The 23615-nt window shown below is 42.2% G+C and overlaps 1 protein-coding gene across 1 annotated transcript in view; it reads right to left on the reverse strand.

Moving 5' to 3' along the window:
• The window catches only part of CRYBG1 (crystallin beta-gamma domain containing 1), a 214497-nt gene that overhangs the window by 60671 nt on the left and 130211 nt on the right, over positions 1 to 23615 (reverse strand). The gene's annotated exons all lie outside the window — the stretch shown is intronic.

Consider the following 23615-nt stretch of genomic DNA (forward strand, 5'->3'; position numbering starts at 1 on the left):
GGGGGGGGAAACCCCAGGGGCCGAGCCACCTATGGGAGGGGCCCTGGCCGCCGGCGACGAGCAGCCCGGGTGCCGGTAAGGGGAGAAACCTGCGCCTGTTATAAAGCCTGGGGCAAAACGGCCGGCACCTGGCGCCCGCGCGGGAAGCCAGGAGGGCGCTCAGAACAAATCAATTAAAGCAAATCAGCCAATGGGTGCCGTGGCGCGCCAGGAGCCGGTACGCGAGGTGCCCGGGCGGGCAGGAAGAGGAGGAGGCCCGCCTGCGGGAGGGAGGGATCGCGAGCGGCGAGTCCAGCCAAGCTCCTAGCGGGGGGAAGCCTATTCCCGGTAACGAGCCCACGGCAACCCAGACCACAGGTGTGGCTACAATAACTTAAGAATTACCTCTTCCACCTAAAACCCAAGAGCTAGCTTGGTCCCCACCTTTCTCGGAAGGGCAGTTTTTCCAATACTGACTGCTTACAGAGGGGTTCCTGAATCACTCTTTAAAGCGGCTCCATTTCATTTGAATTATATGCAGCCAGTGGACGTGGGAGATGGTGGGAAATAGGAAAGACTGTAAGATAAAGCATGGAAGTAGCAGGGTCCACAAGCATTTACTGAGACAGTCCTGGCACTGTAACATCATGTCATTCTGCAACAGCCACATGAGGTGCTTGTCACCCCACAGCAGAAATAAGGAAAGCAAAGCTCAGAGCAGAGAGACTTAAGGTGTGTTAGGGGTGGGGGCAATAAAGTCAGGATCCAAACCCAGGTCCTCAGCTTCCAGCCCGAGCACCCCCAACTCCCCACTGAGGACATGGCAGTGCAGTGGGCACCCCTGAGCCAGAGTCAGCCCAGAGGAGTAGACTGCAGGCCACACTTCTCCCAGAATCGGCTCCTGAGGAAATGCTCCTGAATCAGATTTACCGACAAACTCCAGAGGTGATTCTTCGTGCTTGAGAAGCCCCTGGTGGGAGCTTTGGAACTAGACAGCTGCTGCATGAAGAGAGGGACAATCGAACGTTGCAGCCACTGGGAGCTTTTGTGACTGAGTTGATACGCTTCTAAAATCTAACCAGATTTTGATTAATAATTATTCAATGGTTATATAAATAATATAGGAAGAATTCACTGTGTAATTTAAGAAAAAATACATTAAAATATTCCAGTTTCCTAAGGAATATATTTGGACTCTTTCACTATGAGTCAAAGGTATTACATGGTTTTTAAACGTAAGAATTCCTTAGGCACCAGACTTACTAAGTGATTTACATAGATTCTCATCAGAGACAGCCCTGAAGATAGGTAGTGTTTTTATGCTCATTTGCCAAGGTTCCTTATCCTTGCTCAAGTTCCCACAGCCAGTAGTCTTTCTAACTCTGGAAATGGAGCTCTTTGTCTCTGCTGCCTCAACAGGCCTCCAAACATATCCTAAAGAAGTAGCCAGGAATAGGTTTGAGTCTTATTGGCTCAATTCTAGACCATGTCCAAAGAAAACTAGTGCACATGCTACCCCGTCCTGCCAATGATGTTGCAATCCATTTTTCCCATGCGGTTGAAAGGCGTCTGATCAGCCGTCTTCTCTGCTCAGTACAGGTTTTTGTTTTGTTTTGTTTTTCAGTTTTTGGCTATAGCTGCTTTTTACAGAGCCGGTTGTTTTTTGTAACTTGACCTCATCAACTACTTGACTCCTTCTCCCCCCAGACAGGCAGCCAGTTTGTCACCTGCCAAGCTGCTCTGTCTGTTGAACTTACTAGAATTCCAGACTTTTGTTTAGATGTGAATGTTCACAGCCGCTTCATTCATAATAATCAAAAACTGGAAACAAATGTCCCATCAGCTGGTGAATGGATCCAATAGTGGTACACCCATACAACAGAATGCTACTCAGCGATAAAAAGGACCGAATTTCTAAAACATGTAATGACATGGATGAAACTCACAAGCATTATGCTAACTGGAAGAAGCCAGACTCAAAAGGTATTGCATGGTTCCATTTATATGACATTCTAGGCAATGCAAATCCAATCTATAATCGTAGAAAGTAAATCAAAGGTTGCCTGAGGGCGGGGTGGGCAAGGAGGTGTGACTGGAAACAGGCACAAAGGAACTTTGGGGGATAAAGGCAGTGTTCCATATCTTGATTGTGGTGATGGTTACACATGGGTACATATCTTTCAAGACTCATCAAACTGTACACTTAAAATGGGGACAATTTTTATATGTAAATTATCTTAATAAAGTTGATTTTAAAATAAAGCTTTTTCCCTGGGAAGTAAAGAGCAGAAACACAAATCCATCTGGCTCAGGTGCCCATTTCATAGTTCTTAGTCAATGGGGGCCTCAAGTTGTTTCAAAGGCTACTTTCTCATTTACAGGGGAATGCAGTCTTCCCCCAAGGGGTCGGGGCCCTGCATCTCCAGCATCAGATCTCTGTGTAGGATCTCCGAGAGTTCAGAGTGCACCATTCCTCCTGAGTAAAGTTCACAGTCACATCTTTGAGGAACACCCCTTCTTAAAACAGGACACGTTTCTTTTCAGCCAGGGACTATTTCATTACAGTGTTCATGGAGGAAGGATGAATATAGTAGATGGAAAACAAAAATGAGATGGCCTGGGAGTTGTCTATAGAGTAGGCACCTCCTTAAGTAGGAGCCTTTGCACCTAGAGTCCTAAACCTAGAATGGGAGGCCAAAGACCCCGCACCTTCCCCCTCGAACTTGATGATCATCTGTTAGGAAGGGGGGTGTTCTGCACAGAGGCCATGGGGGCCCATCAGTCTTCTTCCTGCTCCCCCAGGCTACTCCTCAGGCTCTCCTCCTGGTGTGGTCAGGGTCCTGAGAGTTCTCAGGCTGGGTGTTCTCGGACTATAGCACAGCCATGCAAACCCGGGACCTCCTTTGTAGTTAGCTTTTTACCCTGTCCTTTCTGCCCACCTTGCTGTGCAGAAACCTGCACCTGGAATCCTCCTGTCACCCATGCCCTACTGAGATAAGCATAATCCACAATAGGACAATGTTAGAAATGGTCCATGGGTTGTGTGCTGGGATTCTTTTTAGTGTTCTTGTTGGCAAACATTACATGGGGCTCATTAGGGGCTGTGTGCGAGTATCTATAACAAGACCACAGTCCAGCAGTGTGTAGAGGCCCAGGCAGTACTGGCTGCAGTGCTGTTCTCTGATTCTCAACCTTCTTGGTATGGCAGCACCTACTATCAGCAGCTGCCACTAAATAAAAGCTACCTTGTACTGTTATAAATAATTTCAGAGATCTCTTCTATCTGTTCACTGGTGGAGAACAAAAGGTCAGGAAATACAGGATAAACTGTTAGTATACCAAAATGTTTGGATATACAGGCAAAATAGTTTATTGCTTTTTAAAGATTACCTTGAAGTTTTTGCTTTAAATTTAGAAGTGCTTCACCTAAATCATGTTTGGAGGTTGAAGGAAAATACGTTGAGCATATTATTTGAAAATGTAACTAACAAACTGTTTAAAAATAAATCTTTCATATATTTCCCATCTTTTCCTTGCACAGTGGAATATAAGCCCCTTAAGAGCAAGAAAATTGACCTATCTGTATTCCCAACACCTAGCACAGGGACTTACAGTAGAGGTGGACATAAATTATTATTATTATTATTATTTTATTTTATTTTTTTTGTGGTACGCAGGCCTCTTCCGGACGCACAGGCTCAGCGGCCATGGCTCACGGGCCCAGCCGCTCCGCGGTATGTGGGATCTTCCCGGACCGGGGCACGAACCCGCATCCCCTGCATCGGCAGGCGGACTCTCAACCACTGCGCCACCAGGGAAGCCCGGACATAAATTATTTGATGCTACTAAAAAGTTAGTAACATCCCCACTCCCTTCCAAAGGGAGTCATCAGCACTCTTGCAGACAACTATAAACATGGTTAGTTCTAAACAAAACAAAAACAGAATGGAAATCTTTTCTGCACAAGACTTAGTGTGGTTGCAAGCATCATACTCAATGGTGAAAAACTGAAAGCATTTCCACTAAGATCAGGAACAAGACAAGGATGTCCACTATCGCCACTCTTATTAAACACAGTTTTGGAGTCCTAGCCGCAGCAATCAGAGAAGAAAAAGAAATAAAAGGAACACAAATTGAAGAAGTAAAATGGTCACTGTTTGCCAATGAAATGATACTATACTTAGAAAATCCTGAAGATGCCACCAGAAAACTACTAGAACTAATCAATGAATTGGGTAAGGTTGCAGGATACAAAATTACTGTACAGAAATCTCTGGCATTCCTATATACCAACAATGAAAAATCAGAAAGAGAAATTAAGGAAACACTCCCATTTACCATTGCAACAGAAAGAATAAAATACCGGGCTTCCCTGGTGGCGCAGTGGTTGAGAGTCCACCTGCCAATGCAGGGCACACGGGTTTGTGCCCCGGTCTGGGAGGATCCCACATGCCGCGGAGCGGCTAGGCCCGTGAGCCATGGCCGCTGAGCCTGCGCGTCCAGAACCTGTGCTCCGCAACAGGAGAGGCCACAACAGTGAGAGGCCCGTGTACCACACACACACACACACACAAATAATAATAAAATACCTAGGAATAAACCTTTCACCTACGGAGGCGAAAGACCTGTACTCAGAAAACTATAAAACACTGATGAAAGAAATCAAAGATGACATAAACAGATGGAGAAATATACCATGTTCTTGGATTGGAAGAATCAGTATTGTGAAAATGACTATACTACCCAAAGCAATCTACAGATTCAATGCAATCCCCATCAAACTACCAATGGCATTCTTCACAGAATTAGAACAAAAAATTTTACAACTCATATGGAAACACAAAAGACCCCGAATAGCCAAAGCAACCTTGAGAAAGAAAAACAGAGCTAGAAGAATCAGGCTCCCCGACTTCAGACTATACCACAAAGCTACAGTAATCAAGACAGTATGGTACTGGCACAAAAACAGAAATATAGATCAATGGTACAGGACAGAAAGCCCAGAGATAAACCCACACACATATGGGCACCTAATTTATGACAAAGGAGGCAAGAACATACAATGGAGAAAAGACAGCCTCTTCAATAAGTGGTGCTGGGAAAACTGGACAGCTACATGTAAAAGAATGAAATTAGAACACTCCCTAACACCATACACAAAAATAAACTCCAGGGCTTCCCTGGTGGCGCAGTGGTTGAGAGTCCGCCTGCCGGTGCAGGGGACGTGGGTTCGTGCCCCAGTCCGGGAGGATCCCACATGCCGCGGAGCAGCTGGGCCCGTGAGCCATGGCTGCTGAGCCTGTGCTCCGCACAACAGTGAGGCCTGCGTACCGCAAAAATATAAAATAAAATTAAAAAAAAAACTCCAAATGGATTAAAGACTTAAATGTAAGACCAGACACTATAAAACTCTTAGTGGAAAACACAGGAAAAACCCTCTTTGACATAAACCACATCAAGATCTTTTTTGACCCACCTCCTAGAGTAACAAAAGTAAAAACAAAAATAAACAAATGGGACTTAATTGAACTTAAAAGCTTTTGCACAGCAAAGGAAATCATAAACATGACAAAAAGACAACCCTCAGAATGGGAGAAAATATTTGCAAATGAAACAACAGACAAAGGATTAATCTCCAAAATATACAAACAGCTCAGGGAGCTCAATATCAAGAAAACAAACAATCCAATTAAAATATGGGCAGAAGACCTAAATAGACATTTCACCAAGGAAGACATACAGATGGCCAAGAGGCACATGAAAAGATGCTCAACATCACTAATTATTAGAGAAATGCAAATCAAAACTACAATGAGGTATCACCTCATGCTGGGCAGAATGGCCATTATCAAAAATCTAGAAACAATAAATGCTAGAAAGGGTGTGGTGAAAAGGAAACTCTCCTGCACTGCTGGTGGGAATGTAAATTGATACAACCACTATGGAAAACAGTATGGAGGTTCCTTAAACTAAAAATAGAACTACCATATGGCCCAGCAATCCCACTACTGGGCATATACCCTGAGAAAACCATAATTCAAAAAGAGACATGTACCACAATGTTCATTGCAGCACTATTTACGATAGCCAGGACATGGAACCAACCTAAATGTCCAGATGAATGGATGAATGTCCATTGACAAATGTCCAAATGACAGATGAATGGATAAAGAAGATGTGGCACATATATACAATGGAATATTAGCCATAAAAAGCAACGAAATTGAGTTATTTGTAGTGAGGTGGATGGGCCTAGAGTCTGTCATACAGAGTGAAGTAAGTCAGAATGAGAAAAACAAATACCGTATGCTAACACATATATATGGAATCTAAAAAAAAAAAAAAAAAATGGTACTGATGAACCTAGTTGCAGGGCAGGAATAAAGAGGTAGACATAGAGAATGGACTTGATGACATGGGGTGGGAGGGTGAAGCTGGGGCGAAGTGAGAGTAGCATGGACATATATACACTACAGTATGTAAAATAGTTGGCTGGTGGGAAGCAGCAACATAGGACAGGGAGATTGGCTCCGTGCTTTGCCATGACCTAGAGGGGTGGGAGGCAGGCTCAAGAGGGAGGGGATAAGGGGACATGTGTATGCATATGGCTGATTCACTTTGTTGTGCAACAGAAACTAACACAGTATTGTGAAGCAATTATACTCCAATAAAGATCTATTAAAAAAAAAAAAAAGACTTAGTGTGGTCAAGAATTTGCAGCTCTGTTCTGCCCATGTGAGGATTCTGCACGGCGATGCAGCTGCTGGCACACAAACTTGGATTTCTTCAGGTTTACTGCTGGCTCCCAGCCTGAGTCTGACTTGAGAAAGCAGATCAAGATCTTTTACATGTATTCACATGTGCCTCCTGCTAAAATGTGGTCAGTGATGTACAAAAGTAACTTTTTTTAAACACTTGTGATTCCCTGTGAGCTCACTATGGACTGAGATTTTGAATAGGCATTTAAAATGATCTGCTGTCCTCTTCATCACTCTTATCTTTTTGGTATTGCTTGTGCTAATATATATGGCCCACTCTAAATAATACAACACACATGCACACAAAATGCAAAAGAAGAAATGTTCACATAAATACACCTTGACCTATTAAACACTGAAACTTTTCATTTTAACTTTTCAAATATTTTTTTTCATATGTTATCAAGTTCCCTCCCTCAGAGTATACTAAATATAAGTTAGCTATGGCTTAATGATTCTGGAGACAGAACTATTTACATTTGTGCTATAATAATGATTTCTTCCATGGCTGTTACAATGAGTATAGACTAAGGTTTGCACTAGATGACCCACAGACTATAATACTGTTTAATCATAAGCAGGCCTCTTACAAAGAGGCACAGGAAATTACTGCATTCAACCAGTTTTGATCTACGTACAATTTCATGGTGCAACCAACAGTACGTTGCATCAAACCTTCAGAGCCTCTCTCCACTCTCACTGCTCCCCTGTCTCTCGGGGTGGGATGCTTGCCTCTGTGCTGTTTTCAATATCTGTCAGCATCCCACTGCCCACCCCATCTCTGCTGCTCACCATTGTTCTCTCTTTTTTTAAAATCTCTGTCCTTTCCATTTCATGTGACACATACTTCTCTACTTACAACCTCAATGTTTGTTTTTTTTCTAATGTTGTCACTTCAAACCAAATGGCAATCATATCCTGTTGATAGAACTGTAGGTATACTATTATGTAAAAGAATAGGAGCAGGCTTTTTTTTTTTTAACTGTCAGGTTTAACAGCATCCTGAAAAAGAGGCATTATTGAATATCAAAGCCATAATTTAGGAAATAGTTGTATGTTCGTTATTCCAAAAGTATTCCCCACCCTTTCAGAGGGTTTGAAGAAGTAAAGAGTTTCTTTTAAAAAGTAAACTCCCAGTTCCAGCTAAGGATTGTCTTTAGGTCATTTACTGTTTGACAGAAGCAGAGTGAAAGCTAATTGTTTAAGGCCACTGACACTTGATCAATCAGAAAGGAAGGTAAGATCATAGAATGTTTGAATTGTAGGGTCGTTTACTCATTCATTCCACTAATAATTATTGAGAGTCTGCTTTGTGTCAGATTTTCTTCTTACCTTAAAGAAGCAAACTGTGGCCCAAAGCATCAGATAATTTTCCTAAGACACAAGTCGGGCTTTCTAAAAGTTAGCTCAGTAAATTTTCCCATTTGAATTTATAGTATATCATTAGGAAAATAAGATTTCGTTTACTAGAATATGACTTTCGTACCACTTTTATGTACGTACTGACCGTATAGAGTATGTTACACCTGTGTGGCATGCTTCCTCCTGAGCCTTGCAACATGATAATGGCCGGGATTGAGCTCTCACTTATGATGGAGTGCTGGCTGTAGAATCAGGTAACTCTGTAAACAGTGGGCACTTCTGTTTGCTCACCCTTTGTCACCCTCCTCTGTGCCCCAGACCCTTGACCATGAGGAACAGAGAAACGGACTCCCTTACCCTTTGGCTTTGACAGGTTCAACCAGTAAAAGACACTGACAGGAAACCAAAGGGAGGGACTTGAGTGAGGTCAAGGTAATTCCTTCCCACCCCTCTCTCTCCTTGTTAGGCTCTGGGTTGGGTGTGGTCCAGCATGACCATGGCATCGGTCAGGCAGCCACCCCTGCAGCTACACTTCTGTCGCCAGGTCCCAGTAATTGCTTCTTCTCTCACTCCTCCAGGCCCGGGATGGAAAGGGTCTCAGTGGTGATGGCCTGGCAGGGCTTCACTATCCTTTGCTTGGGGTGGTACCGGGTTTTTTTGTTTTTTTATTTTTGGCTGCCTCGGGTCTTTGTTGCTGCGCGCGGGCTTTCTCGAGTTGCAGCAAGCGGGGGCTACTCTTCCTTGCGGTGCGCGGGCTTCCAATTGCGGTGGCTTCTCTTGTTGTGGAGCATGGGCTCTAGGCGGGCAGGCTTCAGTAGTTGTGGCACGCAGTCTCAGTAGTTGTGGCTTGCGGGCTCTAGAGCACAGGCTCCGTAGTTGTGGCACACAGGCTTAGTTGCTCCACAGCATGTGGGATCTTCCCGGCCAGGGCTCGAACCCATGTCACCTGCATTGGCAGGCGGATTCTTAACCACTGCACTACCAGGGAAGCCCCTGGAACCAGGTTTTGTGGGGCATGAAGCATATATAATTTTGAGAGCTTTCTTTAAGAAGACGACGACATAATATTAGATTACAGATTTAGGGATAGAGCCTGGGAAGAGGCCTTGTGAAGGAAGAAATCGTGAAGCTTAAGCTTCTTTTGCCTCTTGTGGTTTCCTTAAAACTTTGCCCATGCTTTGTACATAGCCCCTCTTACTTAATTCAATCATCCAGGTTGACTGGGCCCTTTCCCATGCTGGGATCCTGACTAATATTTACTATGTGCTCAATCATGGGTAACAGATAACTCACAATGTTTCTCTCTGTGTAAACTGAACAGTTTCCCCCAACATTTTTTTTTCTCTATCACACTGAATTAATTTGCTTTACAGTAGAGATGTAAATATAATCCTAATTTGGTGAATATTTTTTCCCATGTATAATGTGTCAATTACAGGAGATATGGGAATTTGACATGGATAGCAAATATTTCTTACTACCTCCTGGATTGTGGGCATATTTCGATAAGTATATAATCAAATCACTAGCTAGCTAGCTCCTAGTTGGAGTAAAGAAGCTTAGCCAAACTGGAAAATGAAAATGTGCTCATTGTCAAATTAGTTCCTTTTTTATTGACTCAGAACCAAAAAAGCATGTCCTTTATATATTTTAAAAAAGAGTGACGGGGCTTCCCTGGTGGCGCAGTGGTTGAGAATCTGCCTGCCATTGCAGGGGACGCGGGTTTGAGCCCTGGTCTGGGAAGATCCCACATGCCGCGGAGCAACTGGGGCCGTGAGCCACAACTACTGAGCCTGCGCTCCGCAACAAGAGAGGCCGAGATAGTGAGAGGCCCGCGCACCGTGATGAAGAGTGGGCCCCGCTCACCGCAACTAGAGAAAGCCCTCGCACAGAAACGAAGACCCAACACAGCCAAAACTAACTAACTAAATAAATTTATTAAAAAAAAAGAAAGAATGACTTGTACAATAACTCAGGCCAAAGATCAAGAATAAGTACTTTAAAACCCTAGAAAACCATCGGTGCATTGCCGAATCCAAGCGCTCAACTCGCAAGGATTAACTTCCAGTTAGGTCATTCATGATGAGAGGTATAGGGATATTGGGGAGATGAAGGTGAAGCAGCCCAAGAGAGACTGACACAGCATGCCTGTCTCCACCAGGCACAGCTGGCAACCAAGTCCACTAAGGGGACCAGGATGAGAGAAGGAACTCAGAGGTAGCAGCTCTGTAAAGAATGAAGAAGCCTCTCGAACACAGTACTGTCAACTCCAGGCTCCCTCTGAGACTTCTAGTGACCTTGAGACCTCATAACTTGAGGTTAGTGTAACCACATTTAAAAGTACTGCAGAAAATAGTGGGTTTTTTCCTAGAAAATAAATGTATTTCTTTATCTTTCCAATTAATATATATTCCCAGAAATATCTCCATTTTCTGCAATTTCTAGGGAGAATTATTGACTTCCTGGCAATTCATTTCAAATTAAGAAGGAAAATGCATGCTTTCATGGACAGAACTCAGGAATACTACTAAATAGGGATCAAATAATTTGTCCTCTCAAAAATTCCTCTTCTGTCATCGAGGGTATTGAGAAATTCACGTGAAATGATATATGTGAACATGCTTTGAAAAGCACAAAGTGCCTAAGACGGTGATGGCTGGCATAATTCATAGTCTGATATTCTGCTGATGTTTCATAACCCAAGTTGAAGCTGACTAAATAACAGGATTAATTTATGATTCTTGGTGAGATGGAGATGAATATAGAATATGACAGACATGCAGAACTTGGCATATCATTGCTCATGAGCACTCATCTTCAATGTGTCATGACTAGAATAAAGAAAAACTGAAGTCTACCCTTCCTTGTAAACATTATCTTTTCCAGATCATAATGTATAGAAGATATGCAACTAGGTAGAATGAACACCTCCGGATCACCCTATGTAAAAAAAGCACCTCACTTTCTATAACCTTATGCTCCTTTATTTGTCTTCATAGCACTTATTATTACCTGAACTGAAAGTACTTAATATTTATTTGTATACTTTGCTGTCTGTTGTTCCTCATAGAATGTAAGCTTCATGAGAATAAGAATGTAGTTTTGTTCACCACTATGTCCCTATTCCTTCCTCAATGTGTGGTACCAATAGGCACTGAATAAATATTTATCAAAAGAACACATCAATCATATTTTCCAGAAATCTCTCAGTCTCCCACAGACAAGAGCCAGACAACATTGTGTAATGGTACAGCCAGTAGTTTGGGGGCAATGAATTATTACTGAGGCCCTCAGTGAACATTCTCAGACAGGAACAAAGGCCTGTCTCTAGCCTTGGCCCCCTTCTCAAATGATGCCCTTAAAATCCAGTTTCTGAAATGCTCATCCTCTGGATTGTTTGAGGATCAAATGAGATGTCTGTGAAACACCTAGCACAGTCTCTGGGGAAGAGATAGGAATGGGAAAGGAAACCTTAAAATATATATATACATATTCATATTTGAAAGTCAGACTATATAAACAAGTACAATGAAGAAAATATAAATTATCCTTTATCTTTTCTATGCCCAAATACCACTATTACTATTTTTTCTTTTTGGCTTTTTATCAGGGCATTGTATAATAGCATTTTGTACCTGCTTTTTGGTATATTATTCTTTCATTGAATTCATGCCAATAAATATATTTCTATAACAATATTTTAATGGTTGCATTAAATTCTACCATGTCAGTGTACCACAATGCCTACAGTTTATGTTATTTTCAATGCATTGCAGGCTACAGAAACTATATTTGTACCTTATCTCTACACACATCCTTAATTATTCCCACAGGATATGTTCCTAATTAGTAGTGAAGGGAATGAAAAGGAAAACCCCAATGAGATATCTTTACAAATCCATCAGATTGGAAAATAATTAAAAAGAGCAATGATTCCAAATATAAGAGAGGCTGTGGAGCAATAGGAACGCTCACACACTGGTGATGGGAGTGTAAATTGGAACCACTGCTTTGGAAAACACTTTGGCATTACTGAATAGAACAGAAGATATGCATACCCTATGAGCATAGCAGCATACTCCCTAGAGTAGCAGTCCTCAAAATTTTGGTTTCAGAATTCCTTGACACCCTTAAAAAGTTAAGGCCCCCAAGAGCCTTTCTTTGTATGGGTTATATCGATCTACACTTCTCAGCTTAGAAATTAAAACTGAGCTGTTTTTAAAGTTCAACAATACTCAGGACACATTCTATTAGTCATCAGAGCAAGACATCATCGCATATCACGTTGCCTCTCGATCTTCACTGTACCCCTGTGATAGGATGAAAGTGAAAGGCAAATAACATCTTAGCCTTTTTATGAAAATAGTTTTGACATTACGGACTCCCCTGGAAGATCTGGGGAACCCCCAAGTGTCCCCAGACCTCACTTTGAGAACTGCTGCCCTCGAGAGGCTCATGCACATTGTTCAAGGACATGAGCACAAGGATGTTCCCAGCAGCGTTGCTTGTACAAGCCCCCAACACGAAACCAACCCAGACCCCATCCACAGCAAGATGAGTAAGTTCATTGTGGTTCATTCATAAAACAGAATACTCTACAGCAACAGAAATGAATGAACTCCGGCAGCAAAATCCATGGATGAGTTTTATAAACATAAAGTTGATTGAAAGAATCCGGACCTGAATGAGAACTTAGGGTATAATTCCATTTATATGAAATTCAAGAACAGGTAAGTTAATTTGCACTGTCTTGGGATACCACTTATGAATAGTGGTAAAATTATAAAGAAGAGATATGATGATTATAACAGTTAAGAGAGTAGTTGCCTCTTGTGGTACAGATCCTCTCTTTATTTAAAAATTTGATATTTTGTTCACATGGATTTTTTGCATTAACTTTTTTTTTTTTTTTTTTTTTTTGCGTTACGCGGGCCTCTCACTGTTGTGGCCTCTCCCATTGCGGAGCACAGGCTCCGGACGCGCAGGCTCAGCGGCCATGGCTCACGGGCCCAGCCGCTCTGCGGCATGTGGGATCCTCCCGGACCGGGCCACGAACCCGGATCCCCCGCATCGGCAGGCGGACCCTCAACCACTGCGCCACCAGGGAAGCCCCTTAACTTTTGTTTTTAAAAATACTGCAATAAAAGACTGAATTGAAATATTATTTATCTTGATTACTGAGTTTTTTGGCACCCCCTTAAACTTTGCTCCTGAGGCAAGAGCCCCACTCCCCTCACCCAACTACTAGCCCTGATGGTGAAGGAGGGGAGGGGGTGCGATCAGAAAGAGACCCACAGGAGACTTAAGAGGTGGTAGCAATATGCTATTTCTTGACCTGCGCCTAGTTATTAGAGGTGCTTGCTTTATAAATATTCATTATACCTTACATCTATATTTTACACACTTTTCTGATGCATGCTGTATTTTACAATGACTAGGTAAACTGCATTTCTTTGCTTTCCAAAGGGATTGAACATGTTTTTTATATCCTTATTGACCTTTTATTTTTCCTCTTTTGTGATTTATTTCAGCTAACATTTAAGAACCTACCATGTGCCAGGTACCTCTTAACAGTCCTGTGAGGTGATAACTATCATCCTCATTTTACGTTTGAGAAAACTGCAATGTGAAAAGTGATTTGCCCGAAGTCACGCATAGCTGGTGGCACCAGAAGATGCATTGGGATGTTTGTGCTATTTCTCTCCTTCTCTTTCCTGCTCTGTTCCTTTGGGTTACATTGGTTACACACACCCCACACACATACTTAATTAAATATGAACAGAGAGATGAGGGAGGTCACCCCAGACACAGAAAAAGCAGAGAAGTAAAGCGTGCTGCTAAGGAAGGTGGGGAGGAGGGGCCCTGTGAGGACAGGAAATGGCTGGGAGGGGCAGCTCCAGGGGAGTCCAGAGAACAGCACTGAACCAACAAACTGGAGGGGGTGGGGGGGATTCACACTTTAGCTCGCTGGGGCCTATACAATTATGGGTTTTCATCCAGAGTCTAATGAATACTTTTTCCACCTTCTGGGTCTCTGACCCTTCCTCTCGCTTCCTTTTTACCCTCCCAAGGAATTTAGCCTTATTCTTCACTGGCTCCACTAGACTCTGTCATGGGGGATTGGGAGTGTGTGTGTGTGTGTGTGTGTGTGTGTGTGTGTGTGTGTGTGTGTGTGTGTGTGTGTGCGCGCGCGCGCGCGCTGGGAGTGGGAAGACTGTGAGAAAGTTGCCGCTCGTTCAATTCTGAAAAGAGAAGCACTTCATCACCTCTCACCGCTCTGTTCCTGGCGGGCGGCAGGAGCCTTGGATGCCACTCTCTGCCTTAGCTTGCAGGTCTGGAGTGTGTTTTGCAAACACTGCTCCTGTACAGGCTTGAGGCGGACAAGCCTGTGCACCCAGGTTGAGCACTGCCCCAGTCCTGATTATGCCTGGAGACACAGGCAGCAGCTTCCTGCCCATTTCAACATCTGAATTAACATGAGAATGTTGGCTCACTAGCCACCAGGCTCTTAACACCCACAGTGCCTTCTTAGCACTCCACGTACCTTTATCTCATATCACAGAGAAACTCAAGGGAAAAGCAACCTTCAAAATTACCAGCCTGGCCACTATACCTCCCCCCACTGTCCTCCCCAACCCACGCCAAGCTTACTTACCAAGGCTACAGTTACATTAATCTGCTTAGTGCATTTATAGATATTTACAATTAGGCCTTAATAAGATGGTTGACCAAAACATCAGAAATTGTACTTATTAAACTTAAAATGTTTTCTGAAGGTTTATAGTCATAATGCTCTTAAACCTAGATGTTTATTATTTTTTTTTAATTTGGAAAATTCACTTTAAAAAAGGCATTTCTTGTAAAACACAAGGTATTAATTCTGTTAAGATTTCTAGGGGATGATTAGGAGTTCATATCCTAAGTGTAAAGACTATTTGTCCACGTAGTTATTAAGCCACTGTGCCTAAAATATCAAAAGATCGGGGAAAGTGATAAGAATTAACAGAGAAAATGATGGCAACAATGCCCGACACTTATTTGGCGCTTTATATTTATGCCTCTTTGAGCAAAGTAGTGAAGCAAAGTTTAATAGACTCTTACATAAATTCCTTTTTCTGAAAAGTTTACAAGATTGCTTTTTTCTCATAACTTCCTTTAAGCCATGGCACTTCTAGAATGATAGGGTTGTAAGAAGCCGAGTCACTCCTATAAATTTCTGTGTCCTAATAAAATCTCATTTGGGGAAAGTACGTGCAACACATAATAACGTGTTATGGGGACAGGCCCGCGTGACCAGCAACAGCCGACACCCAGTGGAGAACGTATTTGAAAGATAACCTACATTTTAAAAGAAAGTGTAATAGAGATCTACTTTTCCCTACCATGATGAAAAATAAAAATCAGTCCTTAGCACTCGACACAAAGTTTCCCAACTAGTTTCTTCCAAGGGACTAGATGTCAGTTTGCCTTTGATATTTGGAAAAGGGGTGGGGAAAAGATTTTTTTCAGCTCAGGGGAGGAAAAGGATTAACTAAGTTCTTTGCGGCACACTCAACAACAGGTCTATAAAATGGACATTGTTAGAATGGCTGATGGAACTAACTTAAATATAGTCAGCAAGGGCAGCTTGTCAATGATTACCTGCAATAATTTAAAGAACCTCGAGAAGGGCAGACACAGTAGATTACATACTAGTGTTTTCATTTCTATTTCAAAGTCTCCAAGGCTACTTAGCCCCCACTCTACTCCTCAGCCTCCTACTATATTCCTTCTACTCACAATTGCTCACGATTTTTTTTTTTTTTTTTTTTTTTGCCGTACGCGGGCCTCTCACTGTTGTGGCCTCTCCCGTTGCGGAGCACAGGCTCCGGACGCGCAGGCTCAGCGGCCATGGCTCACGGGCCCAGCCGCTCCACGGCATGTGGGATCTTCCCGGACCGGGACATGAACCCATGTCCCCTGCATCGGCAGGCGGACTCTCAATCACTGCGCCACCAGGGAAGCCCTGCTCACGATTTTTAAGCCCAGAGAATTTACCAGCTCTAGACAATAAACACACTGTGAAGTTAACTGATGTCATTAATAATAATACTACATAAATTCAAAACAAAGGCTTGGGCAGTGGGTTTCCCTGTTGGCGCAGCGGTTAAGAATCCGCCTGCCGATGCAGGGAACACGGGTTCGAGCCCTGGTCCAGGAAGATCCCACGTGCCGCGGAGCAACTAAGCACGTGCGCCACAGCTACTGAGCCTGAGCTCTAGAGCCCGCAAATCACAGCTACTGAGCCGAACTGCCACAACTACCAAAGCCCGCGCGCCTAGAGCCTGTGCTCCGCGACAAAAGAAGCCACCGCAACGAGAAACCCGCGCGCCACAACGAAGCGTAGCTCCCGCTCACCACAACTAGAGAAAGCCCGCACACAGCAACGAAGACCCAACACAGCCAAAAATCAAAATTAATTAATTAATTAATTAAAAATAAAAAGTCTCGGTCAGTGAAGAGATAACAAAACTTCACTTAGTTTCTTACCATGATGTGGCTTCTTTTTTCCTTTCTATAGACACACCAAGAGAATACGAGAAGTGCAGTGTAGCTAGGCAGGCATTACCAAGGTCAATCTTCCTACTTCTCAGAATAGCCTTGTCTGTCCTCCTCCTTCCAGATGACTGTGTTTAACTCCCTCCAGCTCACCTTCCTGGCAGTGCTGCTCTCTCCCAGAGCCCGAGCTGAATGACAGCTACTGACTGTTTATGTGAAGAGCACATTTAACAAAGGCGTGTTTGATTCAAAAGTTGAAAGGGTTAACGAGGTGCGCCCTTTTTTGGGTGTGACACTGACCCAAAATTGCTGAAAAAGACAACAGAGGCAAGTAGTAGGCAGTTTGGGGAAAGCTGCCCTGAATATATTAAATTGGAAAACCTGATAGGAAGTAGAGCAAGAAGGACCTCTTAGCTTTGATTTTCTCTCTCTGGTGAACGAGGTCAGCTTTCTTTAATGCCAAGTTTTTGTTATGTCTCGTTTTAATTCCAGCTTCTATTTACTTATGCTTTCTTAAAAAGATATAAATTATATCCCATAAGCCACATACCATGTAACATTACCAAAAATGAAAGCATGCAGCATAACAGAAAATGTAAAAATTATGTCCACCTCATTAAAACCCAAACAACTGATACCTATTTCATCAATAAGTAGAATTCAATAATTAGAGATTACCATAACATTTGTTCCAAAAGTTTCTAGTTCATATGTCTGATCAGAAGTTTTCAGTATTTGGTAACAAGTTTATTCTTCAACGAAATAGTCACACTACTATTAGACCAATATTTCTTAAGTCTTTGTTATTAGGTGACATCAATCATAAAAAGTGCTCTCCTAATTTTTTCATCATGAGCATCAGTATTAGAAACATTTATTGAGCATCTACTGGCTCATTTCAATGTGCAAGTTTGTATTGATGATGGTGAGTGTGTATGTGAGGTACTATTATTCTTTTGTATATTTTAAATTTTCTTTTAAATCACGGTAAAAAGCACACAACAAAATTTACATCTTAACCATTTTCAAGTGTACAGGTTAGTAGTGCTCACTATATTCACATTGCTGTGCACAGATCTCTAGAACTTTTTCATCTTGAACAACTGAAGCTTTATACCTATTGAACAACAACTCCCCATTTTGCCAACGCTACAGCCCCTGGAAACCACTATTCTCCTTTCTGTCTCTATGAGCTGGACTATTTAGGTACCGCATAAAGTGGAAACGTACAGTACTTGTCTTTTTGTGACTACCTTATTTCATTTGGCATAATGTCATTTGTCTATGTTGTAGCATAAGACAGGATTTCCTCCTCTTTTAAGGGTGAATAATATTCCACTGTATGTGTGGATCACATTTTCTTTATGCATTCATCTGTTAATGGACATTTGGGTTACTTCCACCTCTTGGCTTTTGTGAATAATGCTGCAATGAACATGGGTGTGCAAGTATCTCTTCAAGATCCTGCATTCAATTCTTTAGGATATATACCCAGAAGTGGATCATATGGTAATTTATTTTTAATTTTTTTAGTAACCATCATACTGTTTTCCCTAGCAGCTGTACCATTTTACTTTCCCACCGACAGGGCACAAGTGTTCCAATTTCTCCATATCTTCACCAACACTTGTTATTTTTTGGATTTTCGGTAGTGGTCTTCCTAATGAGGAAGTGGTGATTATTTGTTTTTTGTTTTGTTTTGTTTTTGAGTGATAGTGCTATTCTAAAGAAAAGCTAGAAGAAGTAGATGGCTATACTTATTTAAAATATATATTATAAATTTCTCTAGGCTTGGCAAACTCAGCTGTAATTTCCTCTGTAATCATCTATGTAAAAAGACAAATTTTGAATAGATTGAGAGATAAACTCTCCAAAAACTAAAAAAAAAAAAAAAAAATTATCTTAACTACTTAAAAAATATTAAAAGGTTTATTTATAAAAAGACTCAATGGTCATTTGCCAACCGTAACTGTATTTATAGAGTGTCACACTCATGATTACATGAGGGCTCTTATAGTTCACTTATTCATTCAACAAGCAGTTATTGGTTGCCAACTCTGTCAGTTTCTGCAGATTCAGGAATTAAAAGATACAGTCTCTGCCATCAAGGAACTCACAGTTTGGGGTAAAAGGGAAGGAAAGAGGACAGATGTGTGCAAAGACAAAGCAAAGCAATGTCATTGTTTAGAGGTGTGTATAGGATGCAGTGGGCATCTGATGATAGCTACCATTAATGGATGGCCTGTGTAGAAAAGGTAGTGCTTTATAGAAGGGGTGGCATTTGAATTGATACTTAAAATGCATGTATCCTAGTTATGGTACTGTGGTTGGTAACAGATAAAACCCTTATAATCTAATATTAATTCTGCAGTTTAACATAAATCATTTATATTAAAAATATTTACCTGGTGATATGGAGATATATATATATATATATATATATATATATATATATATATATATAATATAAAAAAGAGTAATACATCATGATCAAGTGAGGTTCATCTCATGGCTAGTTCAGTATTTTACTATCTTCTGTAAGTACCACCATGTACTCACTCGGTGAGAGGTAGAGAACATAAGGCTTATTTTGACTTCTAGAAGCTTATACAGTTGTCTATAAAACAACCACCAGTGTGCAGACAGGCATATAATTAAGTGCTAAAATGTGTAGCAGAGACATCTGTAATGCTTCAAGAGTTCGAAGAGGAAGAGAGGAGTGACAATGTGCCAGAAGATTGCAGGAAGGACCTAGGACTGCCTGGAAGGATAGATTTAATGAGGCAAGAGTGGAGGAACAGCATTCCAGGTGAAGGGAACAGCCAGAATAAAGGCAATGAAGTGACAACAGGCATAGGGGTTCGCTTGAGTGACGGTGCATAATGAAGGTCAGTGGGATAAGTAAGTAGGAGGCTGAATAAGTAAGAATAATTTAGTTTGGTGAGGGCCTTGAAAGGCCCATCAAGAAGCCTAGGTGTGATGTCATGAGAAATATGAGCTCTTTGCAGGTTTCTGAGCAGGGAAGTGACATGATTCAAAGCAGTGTTGGAGGAAGACAAGCATGGCAGGCTGCGGTGGGCCCAGCTGGACGGGGACCTGGAGTCAGCAGTTGAGACATGAAGGGCTGAGGAGTCTGAAGTGACCACCGACTGTGGAAACAGAGGGAAGAAAAGAAAGGACTGCAGGAAAGCAGACACTGAGAGAGAGAGAGATGACTCCGAAGAACTCCGTGATGCCTCAGAGAACCCTGGGAGCTCCATCGGAGCTCAGGAGTCTGGCGTGAGTCATGTTGAACTCAGGTCACAGTAAATATTTCCACATGGAAATGTCCACAAACCATCTGGAACAGAACTGGAACCCATTTCCATTTTCAAAGCTACATATCTACACTGTACCTGAAGCCTCAAGCAGTCACATACCAGATCACAGTTTGGTAGGAAAGATAGAAGTGACGGTTAGTAACTGGCATCGCTGGCTCTATGAAGGGCCAGAGTGCTCTTACTCCCTGTAAAAGAGGTGAAAGACACCTGTGTCTGTCCTCAGCTGCCATCGGCGCTTTACAGATCTGGGTCAGGACTCAGTCCCTCCAAATGTGCCTCATCCACACATGGCCCCTGCTGAGCCACCTTTGTAGTGAGAAGTGCATTAATAAACGTAAGTAATAACCACTCTGACATGACATCATTTTGTTTAAATAAAGTGTTTGAAAAAAGGTCATGCTTTGTGATTATCATAATGAATGAAGTAAAAACAGCAAGCGTGTAGTTCTGTTTTGAAACCAATGAAAATTCTCTTGTGAGAGGAGACTTTATTAAATTAACATCACACAGAGATGAGAGGAAGAGCTGCCAGTTTCATTTACTTTCCAGCCTCACTGGAGGTGCTGTACTGTTTCATTACTGTACATTTTTTTAAAGTGCAACTTGAAAAATAGTCAGACGCTCAGAGCCAGCAACAGGACTCCTCACAGGGTGTGGGGAAAGGCCTGAGAATCTGGCAGGTCTCCCTCCTGCCCCCTCAGCCAAGTTCCCCAGTTCCCCAGGGGCCATTCCAGCTTCAGGGCCTTTCCTCACCCACTCATTCTCTCTCTACCTGTGGGAATCTGTATTCTGGAGCAGGAAGGCAGGAATAGGAAAATATGAAAAATTCCTGCCCCTGACTCTATGGCTGGGTCTCTGAAGAGCACAGAGCAGGGGCTAAATGCAAAAGAGAGCAAAATTGCCAACGCCTGACTTTCCTCCCACATTCGTTGGCCCTGCCCTTCTGTATCACATTGGAAAACATTCATATCAACATATTTCAGCTAGTAGTCACAGAATAGGCATATGAATAAATGCAGAGCATGTGTTCACAGGGCCCAACGAATCTTCCCAGTGCAAAAATTCAATATGTAAACTTTACAATTTTGCAAAAGAAATTCATCTTTAGGGGTTTCCCTGGTGGTGCAGTGGTTAAGAATCCGCCTGCCAATGCAGGGGACACGGGTTCCAGCCCTGATCCGGGAAGATCCCACATGCTGTGGAGCAACTAAGCCCGTGCACCACAACTACCGAGCCTGCGCTGTAGAGGCCGTGAGCCACTACTACTGAGCCTGCATACCACAACTACTGAAGCCTGTGCACCTAGAGCCTGTGCTCCACAATGAGAGAAGCCACCACAATGAGAAGCCGGCGCACCGCAACGAACAGTAGCCCCCGTTCGCCACAACTAGAGAAAGCCTGGGCACAGCAACAAAGACCCAACACAGCCAAAAATAATAAATAAATAATAAAATAAACAAATTTATATTTTTAAAAAAGAAATTCATCTTTAAATTGCCACCCTCTGTTTCTTTTAATCTACTCAATCTATCGCTTTAGGTTCTAATTCCTCTTTCATAATCCTCCTGGTGAGATGTTCCCCTCATTAACTGAATTGTAGAGTTTTCTTTCTGTGCTTATTCCTTTAGGAACCATCAGACCAGTCACAAATCTGATTTAAAGATGGTTATGCCATCGCTGTTGATTCCCCAAAGCTCACAGTCTTCTAGGGGAAAGTACCTCCATTCACACCAGCATGAACTAGGGATTCTCCTAGCTGTATTAAGAAACCAGCAGCATTACACCACCCTATCTCTGTGGATATATTTGTTTTTTGTTTTTAACATCTTTATTGGAGTATAATTGCTTTACAATGATGTGTTAGTTTCTGCTTTATAACAAAGTGAATCAGTTATACGTATACATATGTCCCCATATCTCCTCCCTCTTGCGTCTCCCTCCCTCCCACCCTCCCTATCCCACCCCTCTAGGTGGTCACAAGGCACCAAGCTGATCTTCCCATGCTATGCGGCTGCTTCCCACTAGCTACCGATTTTACGTTTGGTAGTGTATAGTCCATACCACTCTCTCACTTTGTCCCAGCTTCCCCTTCCCCTTCCCCATATCCTCAAGTCCATTCTCTAGTAGGTCTGTGTCTTTATTCCCGTCTTGCCCCTAGGTTCTTCAAGACCTTTTTCTTTTTTTCTCTTAGATTCCATATATATGTGTTAGCATACGGTATTTGTTTTTCTCTTTCTGACCTACTTCACTCTGTATGGCAGACTCTAGGTCCATCCACCTCACTACAAATAACTCAATTTTGTTTCTTTTTTGTGGATATATTTGAATAAAAAGCTGGGTGGGATTCTGAGAGGGAAACAATACTGTAATGTGAGCTCATTAGACTAAGGACTCCCCTGTGGTTGAATTTTCATGCCCTGCTAGAGGCATTAGTCTCTCCATTCCAGACAAAATCTTCCCGTAGTTCTTTACCTGTTCCTCAATGTATGCACTTTTTAGACATTTAGTCTGTTTCCTCACTATTGATGAACAAACTCAACTCTGTCACTTACACAGGATAATTTTGTGTTCTTGTGTACAGACTTAATAAAATGAACTGAAACCAACTCTAAACAACATGAACTACAACCAAACTGAAATGATTCAAAATAATTATTGTTTTCCTTTTCAATCTCTTAAAATAGTAATTAATTTGACATTTTTCCTATTACTTTGAAGTAATTTGGGATCTGTGACACAAACAAAAAACACTCTATTAAGACTGTTGCTCAAAAAGTATTTGTGGTAGGAAGAATTCTAAGATGGTTCCCCAAATTCCCACCCTTGGTACACACACCCTGTGTAATCCCCTCCCTTGGAGTGTGGGCAGGTCCTATCAATATGATGGATGTCACTTCTGTGATTAGGTACATTATGAGGCAAAGGTGAAGGGATTTTGCAGATGTAATTAAGTTCCCTAATGAGTTGACTTTGAGTTACTCTAAAGCGAGGTTATCCTAGGTAGACCTGACCCAGTCAGGTGAGCCCTTTAAAAGAGAGCCCAGAGGTCAGAAACTTGAAGCATCAAAGACTCTCCCCTAAAGACTTCTGAAAAGCAAGCTGCTATGAGTTCTACAGCAAGGAAGTGGAATCTTGCGAACAACCACAGGAGCTTGGAAGAGGACTCCTAGCCTCAGATGAAACTGCAGCCCCAGCTGACACCATGATTGCAGGTTGTGAGACCCTGAGCGGAGAATCCAGTTAAGCCTTGTTCAGACTCCTGATCCATGGAATCTGAGACAATAAAATGCATGGTGTTTTCAGCTGTTAAATTTATGATAATGTTATGCAGCAATAGAAAACTAATTCAATATCAATAAATATTTATTGGCCACTTTTTGCTGGGCTACATTTTGCAATAGATTTTTTTTTAAGATTAATCCATGTATTTGAGAAAATTTAATCTACTGGGGACCATAATATAGGCAACTCTGTGGGGACAAAATAAAGCAGCATGTATCTGATAAGTTGTAGCAGTTCTTAAACTAGGAATGTGAAGGAGGAGGGCAATCAGGGAAGGCTTTGTGAAAGCAGTGGCACAAGCTGGAGCTTGAATAGTTGTGTTAGGTAGAAATGGGGCAGATCAGCATCCCAGAACAAAGGAAGAGCGAGAGCAAAG

The sequence above is a fragment of the Lipotes vexillifer genome, unplaced genomic scaffold, assembly GCF_000442215.2.
Source record: "Lipotes vexillifer unplaced genomic scaffold, Lipotes_vexillifer_v1.1 scaffold732, whole genome shotgun sequence".
Taxonomy (NCBI): domain Eukaryota; kingdom Metazoa; phylum Chordata; class Mammalia; order Artiodactyla; family Lipotidae; genus Lipotes; species Lipotes vexillifer.